Raw genomic sequence first — 13765 nt, forward strand, 5'->3', positions numbered from 1 at the left:
CTCATCATTATTATCATTATCATTATCATCAACTAGCACTTACTGAGCACCATTTATTAATTGTTCACTGGACTAAATGGCATTTCCCTTGCCAGAGACTGATAGAATTGAATAAAGATTTGTGAATTCTCTGAAGGAAGGGACAAGGGGCACTTCTTGAATAAATATCTAAGGTGTTGTTATCACCATAATCTAGAGACTCTCCACCAAATATCCACAGGGAAAATGAGAGTCAAACTCCTTTGATATCTTGTAAAAGATAAAAATCCTTGCTATATCATTGAAAAAAAAACACAACCTATCACTTATTAATAAACACCTCAGAAGATCATCTAACAGGGTCAAGCCATAACTTCTTCTTCTGCCTTGTAGCACTTCTCATGTCTATGTTAAATAGTCTGTGGAACCCTCATTTTCTAAGGAATACCATTTTTTCCCCGATGGTAAAAACACTTACACTGGATCCACTGAGACACGCCTGAAGCAGTTCACAGAGGCTGAGCTGATTGTGCTATTGTACACTTTGGTGGCTGGTCCTTTTAGGAGAGAAAGCTCATAATCACTTCACAATAGTTTTACCCCATGGGATTTTTATCTAACTTATTTCCAGATCAAGGGAATTTTCTTAAGCTAGACTGCAGAACCTTGTAGTGGAGAAGAGAACCACTGCTTATAGTTATTTTCCTTATTTTTTGTTTTTGTTTTTTGAAAGAAAGTGACTTTTAGAAGCGAAATTGTAAAGTTAAACACAGTCCTTTTTCAACCCTGATTTGCTTGTTCCATATTCTCTTCCTATTGAGCTATTTCTTTCTTTTTCTCCTTTATCGTTCTTCCTACCTCCATACTTCTCAAATAATGTTCTTAGTGAAGATGCTCATACCACTCGATTACAGCTTTCTGTGAATTTAGCTCACAGTTATCTCTGTAAAAGGATTGTTTAAGTTTCCTTTTAAACATCATCCTGGCATGCTTAGAATTCTGCTAAAAATATTTCATATAGCAGTGAATGAATAAGAGCAAACTCTTTTGCAATCAAAATTAGGTTTCTGACTTTTCTACCTAATTTAGTTCTGCTTAGATTAAGTAGCAATTTTTTGGCCAGGCATGGTGGTTCATGCCTGTAATCTCAGCACTTTGGGAGGCTGAGGCGGGAAGATCATCTGAGGTCAGGAGTCCGAGACCAGCCTGGCCAACATGGCAAAACCCCATCTCTACTAAAAATACAAAAATTAGCCAGGTGTGGTGGAGCATGCCTGTCATTCTAGCTATTTGGGAGGCTGAGGCAGGAGAAGCACTTGAACCTGGGAGGTGGAGGTTGCTGTGAGCCGAGATCATGACACTGCACTCCAGCCTGGGCGACAGAGTGAGACTCCGTCTCAAAACAACGATAACAACAACAACAAAGTGTTATTAATCACTGCTAGTCACCTGGAGTACATTAGTCATGCTGTTCTCTTCTTCCTACCCTTTTGTAAGGAAGTCATTCCACCTGTTGCAGAAACAGGATAACCTATGCTCAACCCTCCTGCTTAGAGGGTGTGGATGGTCTTGAACTCTAATTCTTCCAAATAAGGTTGTGTTGGTGGCTGTTCGTGAGACTAAAACACAAGCATGCTGAAATGTTCCAGATGCCTTCTATCCAATATTTTATTTGTAACCTGCATAAGAGATGTAAATAAAACTGACTTTTATCTTGATTCAGTCACTCCTCAGTTAATCACAAATGCACAATTTAACATGAAATTCAATTTATACTTCTAACTTATCACTGCACAGTGTTAGATTATGTTAAAGAAATTTGATTCAGTCTTAACAAGTGCCTCAATGTGTGTTTTTTTAAAAAATTAGTGGTTTCTCTCATAAAACTTTAAACAAAAACTGAAGCATATAGAGTTATGAGATATATTTAATTATGTGGTTCTTGAAACAGGCTATGAATATTGTTCCCCATGGTAACATTCATAAATATTAGATATTTGAAGTTTTAGTGGAATAAGTGTGTGGCTACACTTGCTGAGTACTTATATAAAAATAATATTGATTTGGATTATGAAACCAGTAACTTAAAATCATAAGAGTGTTGGCATTGGAAGGAAGGAGACCTTAGAGATACTGCTGCTAGTATATTAGAACCTGTCTGAAGCATTCTTTCAATAAATTTGAAGGAATTCTACACCAGTCCTATGGGCACTTAAGTTAATGGAATAAATATTCTTATTTTTTGGTACAACATTTAATTTTCCTAGGGGTAATATTTTCGGCTAGTCGTTGGCATCAAGACTTTAATTTGGAATTCTTTAAGCACAGACTCATCATTACACATTACACATATGATAATAATGTGAATTACAGCCTTCAGAAATGATGTTTACATCATTGCACCTTTTTTTCTCACTGCCATTCCTTCATCAACAAGTATTTATTAAGCACCTACTGTGTGCCAGCTATTATTTTGGGTGCTGCAGATCACAGTTATGAACTTTGTAGGCAAGAGTTCTGTTTGTTTGAACTCTTGCATTTGTGATTTGTGGCATTTGTGATTAACTGAGGAGTGACTGAATCAAGATAAAAGTCAGTTTTATTTACATCTCTTATGCAGGTTACAAATAAAATATTGGATAGAAGGCATCTGGAACATTTCAGCATGCTTGTGTTTTAGTCTCATGAACAGCCACCAATGCAACCTTATTTGGAAGAATTAGAGTTCAAGACCATCCACACCCTCTAAGCAGGAGGGTTGAGCATAGGTTATCCTGTTTCTGCAACAGGTGGAATGACTTCCTTACAAAAGGGTAGGAAGAAGAGAACAGCATGACTAATGTACTCCAGGTGACTAGCAGTGATTAATAACACTTTGTTGTTGTCGTTATCGTTGTTTTGAGACGGAGTCTCACTCTGTCGCCCAGGCTGGAGTGCAGTGTCATGATCTCAGCTCACAGCAACCTCCACCTCCCAGGTTCAAGTGCTTCTCCTGCCTCAGCCTCCCAAAGAGCTTACGCTTTTTCAAGGGAGCCATATTACTATAAGCAAGCAAAAAAAATGAACGAATGAAGAATAAGGAAGAAAATAAGACAGTGGAATGTGATAGAAAATGTATGGCACTTTTACAGACAGTTTTTTGAGAGCATGAAAGACAAAAAAAAAAAAACTATGCAAAGCTATGAAAGAAGATTATGGCAGATGGAGAGATCAACTAGTACAATGGCTCTGAGAATAATGTGTAGGAAGCAGAAAGAGGATAGGCATTTGTGAGTGAGTCAGTCCTCCTCTTCCCAGGGTTTCTTTCACCTTTTCCCACTGTACTGCATCTGTTCAGGCCTATTCCCTTGGACTTTGCTCTATTCTCATCAATCTTATGGTCTTCTTGCTTTCAAGCTCTATTCATTCCTTATTGACACTCACAATGTCTCTCTGTATCAGAGTTCTATTTCCCTTGTCCTGAACAAAGACTGCTTATAGAGTAAACCAAAACCCTCAGGCTTATCTCCCGTAGCCTCCATCATCTGACTCCAACTCCTAATGCTTCCACTCATATGTCCTCTACTGCAAATGTACAGTGCTATTTCTCACTGTAACGTGTTTGTTCAGATCTTTCTCAAACAGCCACCTTGCTTAGCTCCTTCCTAATTCTGTTCATATGTTCAAATCCTGCCTATACTTTAAGCTATATACTCAAGACACTAAGATCTAACACTAAACTTTACCTTAAAATCTTCACTATTTATTATAGCCTGAAATATCCCCATTTCCTTTCAAAGTCTATGGCAATTCCTATCTGTATAATTTATTTGTTCCTTAAGTTCTGCTTTGTAATACCTTTTCTTTTATTAACAATTAATATTATTTACTTTTGATCTTTATTTATCTGTTTATATGGTTGTTTTTGGTCTCTCCAACTAATTGTGACTATTTTGAGAGAAAAACCATGTTTCATGTTCCTTCCATTATCTTAGCCAAGCCCAATGCTAAGGATATTATTGGTGGTCAATAACTGCTTATGATTTAAGTTCAGCTGAACATAACTCTGTCTGACTGAATACATGGAGGAATGATTTTGATGCACTTGCCTCTAATCTGGCAGTTCCCTTCTTCCACGCTCATATAAAAGGAATGAGTTATTATGGTACATACAATACTAAAATAGAAAGTCTCTTCAATTATTGCTCTAAGCCCTTTTCCCAGCAATATTTGTGAAATGTACATTAGCTCTCAACTCTATTGACTCAGAAACAGAAAATCTCAGGAGGTAACACAACACAGGCAAATTAATGATTTGTGAGTGATGAATGGAATGGCACTGAAATAGATGAGAGACCCCAAGGAAAGCTGTCTAGCCAACATGGAATAGGAGTATCAAAGAAACAAATCCATTTAAATAAGTGCCATACCTCCTATAAAATCCTACGAAACCAAGAACAATCAACACTGCGAACTACTTGCTGATGCCAGTCTTGCTGATGGTATAATTTTCCTAAAAAAGGAAAAGAAAGAAAATTTTATGCACTAAAGGATAATATGTGGAATCTTTTATTTTTGACTATGGATATAATTTAGTGTAATCACTTATTTTAAAATGAGGAAATTGCACCCAGACTGGGAGAATCACTTGCAGAGACGACCCTGGTATGGAGACACTGCTCCCTATATCATTGCCGTCTGCAGGAGAGAGGCGCTATTTCTAGTGCAAAGTGGCAGTTGCAGGGACTGGTTTCAATTGTCAGCCTCTTTGCTGTAACCGGAATTTTCTCATGAGCACCCTCTCTCCAGGTCATGAATAACACTTAAGAGGCCTGAATCCGCTCACTCCCACTTCCTCCTTGGCCAATGGAAGGACTAAGTTGAGGAATCAGCAGGCTGTCTCAACCTACCACCTCATACTCCCACATACTCCCAGCACCCTTGTTCACATCCTGCCTCTTCTCTCAACTCCACATTGCTTGGTTCTTTCTCTTTGTTTTTTGTTTTTTGAGAAGGAGTCTTGCTCTGTCACCCAGGCTAGAGTGCAGTGGCACGATCTTGGGTCACTGCAACCTCTGTCTTCTAGGTTGAAGTGATTCTCTTGCCTTAGCCTCCTGAGTAGCTGGGATTACACACACCCACCACCATGCCCAGCTAATTTTTTTTTTTCAGTAGAGGCAGGGTTTCACCATGTTGACCAGGCTGGTCTTGAACTCCTGACCTCAGGTGGTCCTCCTGCCTCAGCCTTCACCTTCCAAAGTGCTGGAATTACAGGGATGAGCTACCGTACCTGGCTAGCTCTTCCTCTTTCCAGGGATGCTCATCTTCATCTCTTTTTAACCACAAGCATTTCCCTGAAGGCACCTGGATCTTCTCTTCCATTGTAAACCTCTTTATCTTCAACTGCTTCCTGAATTGTTTTGCCCCTTCCAGGCCTTAAAAGATATCTGGAAGTGCCTGAAGGATAAAAATTGTAATAAATGCGTCTCAAATGAACGTTTCTTTTTCTCCTTCATTTTCCTTGCCTCTAGGTCAAAGAAGTGGTCATCATTCTCATTACCCTCTCTCTAGTGATTTTTCTAGGATATTTCTATTTAGACCTTAGTCAGAAAAATAACAAAGAAAAATAACTCTTGCAGCTCTTTTTACCTAATCATATAATTTTAATACCTCCTCATCATTAATATCTATCATACGCCTGGTCATTCATCCTTCTTCATTGCTTCCTTTAGTGTAGAGCATACCACCCTTTGGCCCAGCTCCATTTCTGTCTTCACCCCAGGTGTCCTCAGTACCCCTTGTTTTAAGCCACTGAACAACTGGTAACTTCCTCTCTGTGTTTTTATCACCAATGCCTCCCCCACCCTATTTCTGCCATCCACTCACTGCCCTCACCCTAAACATTGCTACTACCCAGTGTTATTTTACTTCTGAAACATTTCATTTAAATTCAGTTCTCAAATAACTTAATTGCCCAACAATAGGAAATGGCTAAATTATTGTCATTGCATAATACAGGATATCATGCAATTATTTATATGAATAAGGTAGATAAAAATATACTGATATGAAAGTTTACTGAAACATATTGTTAAATGAAAAAAATCAATTAACAATGTACCTTAATGGACTTTTATCAGAATATTACAATCCATTTTTGTGCAAATAAAACATTTACAGCTGTGTGTATGTATAAATGTATAGAAATTTTCCAAAAGGATAAAGTGCTGAGAGTGATTTCTTTGGGAAAAAGGTTAATAATGAGGACAATAAGGAGACATTTTAATGTTTCACCCTTTGTAGTTCTGTATGTCCTGAATTGCTTTCAATAAGAATGTATGTATACATTATTTGTAGAAATTTTAAATGCATATATATGAAAAAAACTCTTTACCACAATATTTATCTTTCTTATACTCTGTTACTCTCTTTACCTATATCTTGACATTATTGAGAATTTCTGGGATTTGACACTTTTTTTTATTGCTTCATGTCTTTCTTTCTTTGGCTCTCTTAGCTACCATTTTCTGATCACTGCAACAATCTTACCATAATTTTTAAATTTTTGCCCCAGATTTCCTTTATTACATCTACCCAGTATTGTTCCACCTCAAGGTAGAGTCAACTGTCCACTTTATCTATATTCAAGTTTGTACCACCACATTTCTCTGGTTTTCTTCATACATAGATGCCTCCTCTAAATCCATTACAGGTTGTTTCTCTACCTCTGCCTATAATGTTAGGGTTTCTCAGGGTTTTGCATGAAGACCTCTTCTTTCCTCATTCTTCATGCTCTTCATAGTAGATTTAATTTACTTTTGAGGCTTTTAAAAAACCCTAAAAACTAAAGCTTAGTAATAATTCCTAGTCTTTACTTCATCTCATGCCTTTGTACTTTGTTCCAAATGCATATGTCAAGGTGACAACTCGTGATTCTCATGAGTACCTCAAACTCAGTATGTTCAAGATCACATCCTTCTTTCTTTACTTGGTTACTTGTTATCACTATCTCAATGAATGACCCCATCATGCCACAACCTGTGTTTTAGATGTGAATTATTATTATTCTCTGGTCTTTATATTCGTTCATTCACCTCGTCTACTAATTCTACCCCCTAAATAACTATCAAAATTCTTGTTTCAAGCCATGATCATCACCTGCCTAGATTTTGAAATGGCCTCTTGTCTAGTCTTTCTACTTGTTTCCCTCTAGTTCATTTCTCATAAAGCCTAACTGAACTTCCTGAGATACATATCTGATCATGTCACTTCTCTGATGAAAATGATTTAATGATTGCCCCAACAAAAACAAGTTCAAATTCTTTATAGGACTAACAACAACCTTCACAAGGTACTACTGGCTATCTCTTCAGTTCATGTTATTTGATTCACTCTTTACCATCTATGATGAATCCATAATGAGCTCCTTCAAAATTTTGTGTTTTCTTTTCCACCTCCGTGGCTTTACCAACTCTGGTCTTCTCCCTGGTCTGCTCTTCCACCACTCTGCAATGAACAAATTTCTATGCTCCATTCTAATATCAAATTAGAGGCAATTTCTCCCTCTGGATCCCAGAGGACATTTATATATTATTTTACCATGATTTTTATCACTCTCTATTTTCACTGATTTATTTGTCTGCTTCCTCTACTGAAGTATGAGCAAATCCCTGGAGAGTCTGGACAAGGTAATTTATTATAACATACATGGTTTGATACATGGTGAGAATATGGTATCATGCAAATATCAGTGACTCTGGAAGATATTGCTGCAACTGCATTCTCTACCTTAATCTCAATGCCCATGACTTATACTGTCTACTGAACTTTCCCACCTCAGTAATATAAGTTTATGTAACTTCATGTAATAAGATTTTAACACACCTAAAGTACATACTCCTTATGACCCAACCTTTTCAAATAAGCTGCTCTGCCTCCCAAAATCCATTTTTTTGGTGAATTTCACCAACATCCCCCCAACGCCACCCTTCTCATGGGTCCCTCAGCCTTCATCTTGTTCTTCTCAGGTCCAGGTTGGTCTGTTTCTTTTCTGTTGAGAATTTCAGTAATGCATCCTTTTTTCTTCTCTCTGTATTTTCTTAGTTCTCATTGCAACTTTGTACAACGCTCTTGGAGAATGTAAACATAATCTCCTTTAATAACTAAATTTGTATAATTTTCTTCTGGTTATTGGTACTAAATTCAATTACAATATTCATTAAGAAGATCACTTTTTAAGATAATGATAGATATTTTGAGCTACAATCCTCTTGGTTTGCATTGGGAAAAGGCTCTTATTCTGATGTTCTAAAATAGACCATTTTTCTTATTTCTCATGATATGATTAAATAAAGATTTATCAACATCAGTCAATTAATGTAACTGGACAAGGAGTAAGAATAGATACCTATCACATAATACCATTGTCTGCAGGGGTTAGCAGTCAACTGGCCAGGGCAACAACCCCTAAAACCCAATTAGTAGAGTAACTCCTATAGAATTGTTCCAACGAGAATGTAGTTGTATCCTTCCACTCTGCTAATTAGTGACCCTGTATTTGATAATTTTAGAATACAAATTTTCTTGAAAAAAATTTATGTGTTCTGAATATTGGAAAAAAAGACATTGTTTTCAAGCTTCTCACTGAATCTCTTTTATAAAATATAAAATGTGGTGGAGACAGTGTTGATTAGGATGCCAAGATTCTTAATTTTTTTCCTAATTGTTGCTAAATCTCTGTGTGATTTTGGGACTGCTCCTTCTGACACTTACTTTTTTGTTTCTTCTTTAAAATGAGAAGTTTGTATAAACTAAACATATCTTTAATATCTTATTTTATTTAGTATTTGTATTTAGTATCCCCCATTCATTTTCATTACTGGCTCTACAAATATACTGAGAGTTAACTTTGACAAACTTCAGTCAAGTCAACCAAGTAATTAATCAATCAGGGGCTGGCACCTTGACTTAGTGTACTGTAATTAGAGTCAGCTTGTTAAGATGCACCAGTATTTAAATAATATTCAAAAATAGTTTAGTATGAACATGAAAGAAAGGATTCATTATTGTCATCAAAAGCATATTCACACCTCAAGTAAATGTTTTCATTTTCAGAATGAAAATGAAAGAGCACAGAATAGTATTCAATCCTTAGTCTCACATTAGGCAGTAATCAGATACATTTGTTATTAGTATTTTATGCACTAGTGTTATGAAAATAAAAGTTTTGCTTTATAAATTACTGTCCTATCTGTCATATCACTAGCTGACCTATATTTTTACAAAACCATCGTCAATCATTACAAAAGAATTATGAGAAGATTACAAAACAGGATATGGCCAAACATGGTACTAGCTTTTTAAAAATGAAGGAAGTAAACTAATGTTTATTGAACATATACTATGGATCAAACCTTTTACATGTATTATCTCAATTAAATATAAGTCTTCAAAAAAGCACAACTTTATAGAGGAAAAGAAAGATAGAATGGCTTGAAATAGAGGTTATGACTTGTACAAGTGGAAGATACAAGATTTAACACAAGTTCTGCCTAAATTGCAAAGCCACGTATTCTTTAAAAGCACAAAACTGATAGTAAAGTAAAAAGTAAATGATAGTAAATTGAAAAGAGGCCTATAGGCCTAGGAGGTTCTATATTCTATTGAACAGAGGGTTTAATATTAATTTCTGTCAAATTTTCAAAAATATTATTTTATGACATTTATGTCATTTTTAATGTGTCTGTTGCAATGGCACAACTGATATATTAATTTCTTATATCCTGATGTCAGAAAAACAAGCCCCTCATGACATATTTTTTGACAAGTTGAAAATTTATGGACTTAATTATGGCATAAACAGATAGATAATATCTGATTAAACAATTGTACACCCCAAAATGTTAATTGATGGATGTGTCATATAGTAGTTTATAAATCTGATTCAATAAGTGCACACATGCACACACAAACATACACTTACTATGGGAATGTGATCTGAATGCTCAGGATCTAGGGTATCAACTGTTCCTGTTTTCCTGTGAATGGAGAGCATTTCCAGAACAAGGTGTTTTCAGTTCTAAAATGGGAAAAATATTTTCCATTTTTATAGACAAACAGGAACAAGTTGGTCACCTGATATAGTTTGAATTTGTGTTTCTGCCCAAATCACATGTTGAATTGTAATCCTCAATATTGGAGGAGGGGGCTCGTAGGAGGTGATTGGATCATGGAGGCAGACATCCTCCTTGCTGTTCTCATGATAGTGAGTTCTCACAAGATTTTGTTGCTTCATAGTGTGTGGCACCGCTCCCCTCTCTCTCTTCCTCCTTCTCTGGCCATGTAAGACATGCTTACTTCCCCTTCACCTTCTGCCATGATTGTAAGTTTCCTGAGGCCTCCCAAGTTGTGCTTCCTGTACAGCCTGCAGAGCTGTGAGTCAATTAAACCTCTTTTCTTTATAAATTACTCAGTCTCAGTTAGTTATTTACAGCAATGTGACAACAGATCAATACAGAAAATTCATACTAGAAAGTGGGGTATTGCTGTAAAAATAACTGTAAATGTGAAAGCAACTTTGGAACTGGACAACAGACAGAGGTTCAAACAGTTTGGAGGGCTCAGAAGAAGACAGGAATATGAGGGAAAGTTTGGAACTTCCTAGAGATTTGTTAAATTGTTTTGACCAAAGTGCTCATAGTGACATGGACATTGAAGTCCAGGCTGAGGTTGTCTCAGATGGAGATGAGGAACTTATTGGGACCTGGAGTAAAAGAAACTCTTGCTAAGCTTTAGCAAAGAGACTGGTGGCATTCTGCTCCTGCTCAAGGAACCTGTGGAACCTTGAACTCAAGAGTGGTGATTTAGGGTACCAGGTAGAAAAAAATTCTAAACAGCAAAGCACTCAAGATTTGGTGTGATTGCTTCGTGTGTGGTCATATACATAAGCAAAGAGATTAGCTAAAACTGGAACTTATATTTCAAAGGAAAACAGGGAATAAAAGCTTAGGAAATTTTTAGTCTGACCGTGTAGAATTCCTCTCCCCATGTTTGGGAGAGGAATTCAAGTCACTTCAGAAATTTGCATAAGTAAAGAGGAGCTGAATGTTAATAGCCAAGACAATGGGGAAAATGCCTTGAAGACATTTCAGAGACCTTTGTGGCAGCCCCTCCCATCACAGGCCTGGAGGCCTAGGAGGGAAGAATGGTTTCCAGGGACAGGCCTATAGCCCTGCTGCCCTGTGCAACCTCAGGACACTGCTCTTTGTGGCCCAGCTGCTCCAACTCCAACTATTGCTAAAACAGCCCTAGATATGCCTCAGACTTCTTCTCCAGATGGTGCAAACCATAAGCCTTGGCAGCCTTCACGTGGTGTTAAGCCTGTGAGCGGGCAGAGGGCAAAAGTTGAGGCTTGGGAGCTTCCAACTAGATTTCAGATGATGAAAGGAAAAACCTGGATATCCAGGCAGAAGTCTGCTGCAGGGATGGAGCCCTCATGGAGAATCTCTAGTACGGCAGTGTGAAGCAAAAATCTAGGGTTGAAGCCCCAACACGAAGTCCCCACTAGGGAATTGCCTAGAGGAGCTGTGAGAAGAAGGTCACTATCCTCCAGACCCCAAAATGGTAGATCCACCAACAGCTTGCCCCATGCACCTAGAAAAGACACAGACACTAAATTCCAGCCTTTGAAAACAGCTGCAGGGGCCGCACCCTGCACAGCCACAGGGACAGAGCTGCAAAAGTCCTTGGGAGCCCACCCCTTGCATCAGTGTGACATGGGTGTGAGACACATGGAGTCAAAGGAGATTATTTTGGAGATTTAATATTTAATGACTGCCTTGCTGGGTTTCAGATTTGCATGGGGCTTGTATCCCTTTGTTTTGGTCTATTTCTCCCTTTTGGAATGAGAATATTTAGCCAATCACTGTGCCTTCATTGTATCTTGGAAGTATTAACTTGTTTTTGATTTTTACGTCTCACAGGCAGAAGGGACTTGCCTTGTCTCAGATGAGAATTTGGACTGTGGACTTCTGTGTTAAAACTGATAATGAGATGAGTTAAGACTTGGGGGACTGTTGAGAAGGGTTGATTGCATTCTGCAGTGTGAGAAGGGCATGAGATTTGGGAAGGGGCAGGGTTGCAAATATATGGTTTGAATTTGTGTCCCCAACCAAATCTCATGTCAAATTGTGATCCCCAGTGTTGAAGAAGGGGCCCGGTGGGAGATAATGTAGATCACAAGGGTGGACTTCTCCCTTGATGTTCTCATGATAGTGAGTGAGTTCTCACACAATCTGGTTGTTTAAAAGTGTATGGCACCTCTCCCCTCCCTTTATTCCTTCTTCTCCAGCCATGTAAGACATGCCTGCTTCCCCTTCAACTTCTGCCATGATTGGAAGTTTCCTGAGGCCTTCCCAACTGTGCTTCCTATACAGTCTGCAGAACTGTGAATCAATTAAACCTCTTTTTTTATATAAACTATCTAGTCTTGGGTAGTTCTTTATAGCAATGCAAGAATAAACTCATATACCACCCTATCAGGATAACACATATAGACTCTCCTTATTTATGCCCTGATATTTTAGCCCTGTTTCCATGGAAATAACCAGGTTTCTAAGCCAAAGAGATAATGTAAAGGCATTAAGTTAATAATTAGGACTAGAGATACAAAGTTTATCTAGACTATGTTATCCTGGACTGACACATGCAATCTTATTCCTCTAATTTCTCCCTAAATGCTCTTCTGCCTGACTCTTGTGCTAACACGAACCAAGCAGCCATCATTTCCAAACTGTACCCTCCTGCCCTAGCTGCCTGAAGTCTAGCCATGAGTATTCTTTATCACTTCCTTTGCATTGCTTGGCAATTACAGGAGCATCAATGTTATTGCCCTAGCTGACCACTGAGTGTATGGTCATCAAGAATGTTGCCCTATTCCTGAACAAACCAAATAATAAAAACTAACTGAGGTTTAAAAGGTCAAAGCTAAAATCAACAGGTTACCTCACCAGCTAAGCATCTTGTGTTCTTTTTTGGCTGATGACCAAGAAGAAGAGTCATCTGTGACAGGCGGAAAGTGCAAGGGAATATTTCAGGCAGAGTAAGCAGGCACTCAGGGGTTAGAACTGTACAATGATGAACTCAATATTCCTGCCAAAATACAGACTTTTGGTTAAAGGCAATAAATCACTTTTGTTTATGTAAAAATTGCTTGAACTTAAAAAAAAATAAAGAAGAGGATATGTTTTATTATTCACAGCCATCCAGAAGTGAGGACTGGGCTTATATTTTTGATACTCTCTGTGGCCCTTAAATAGACATAAAAGTAAACTAGGGTATACAGTGAGTCCTCACTTAATATTGTCAATAGGTTTTTGAAAAGTTTGACTTCAAGGGAAACAATGTACTGCATTAAAGAAACAATTTTACCATAGGGTTAATTGATATAAACAAGAGTTAAGTTTCTATAACATACAGTATATCCAAAAACTTATAGGCAAGTTTAAATAAGACATACTGTATTCCCTAGTGATGTGTTGCAGGGTTCAATATTCAGTTTGACTTTTTTTTTGCATGTTTTATTTTCTTAAAAATTGTAGGTGACATGATAATTACACATACCTATGGGTACATAGTGATTTTGCTTGACTTAATGTAGTGTGGTGGTGATGATGGCGGTGGTGGTTTCCGCTTATTGGAATGATCTTTCCAATTTTAATTGAGAGAATTTTGAGAAGCAAAACTAAAAGAGGTAATGAAAGGTCAAAGTCAGTTCTAACAATTGTCAATTGGCAAAATTTGGCCAGTT

The 13765-nt window shown here is 37.5% G+C and overlaps 1 long non-coding RNA gene across 1 annotated transcript in view; it reads right to left on the minus strand.

Moving 5' to 3' along the window:
- LOC114673698 (uncharacterized) overlaps positions 1–13765 on the minus strand; it is a 172205-nt gene that overhangs the window by 48903 nt on the left and 109537 nt on the right. Inside the window, exons 2-3 of the long non-coding RNA XR_013408484.1 lie at positions 5249–5415; positions 4389–4471 (exon numbers count right to left, since the gene is read on the minus strand). This is a non-coding gene — a long non-coding RNA (uncharacterized LOC114673698). The remainder of the gene's footprint in view (positions 1–4388; positions 4472–5248; positions 5416–13765) is intronic.

This window comes from Macaca mulatta, chromosome 18 (assembly GCF_049350105.2).
Source record: "Macaca mulatta isolate MMU2019108-1 chromosome 18, T2T-MMU8v2.0, whole genome shotgun sequence".
NCBI classification, from domain to species: domain Eukaryota; kingdom Metazoa; phylum Chordata; class Mammalia; order Primates; family Cercopithecidae; genus Macaca; species Macaca mulatta.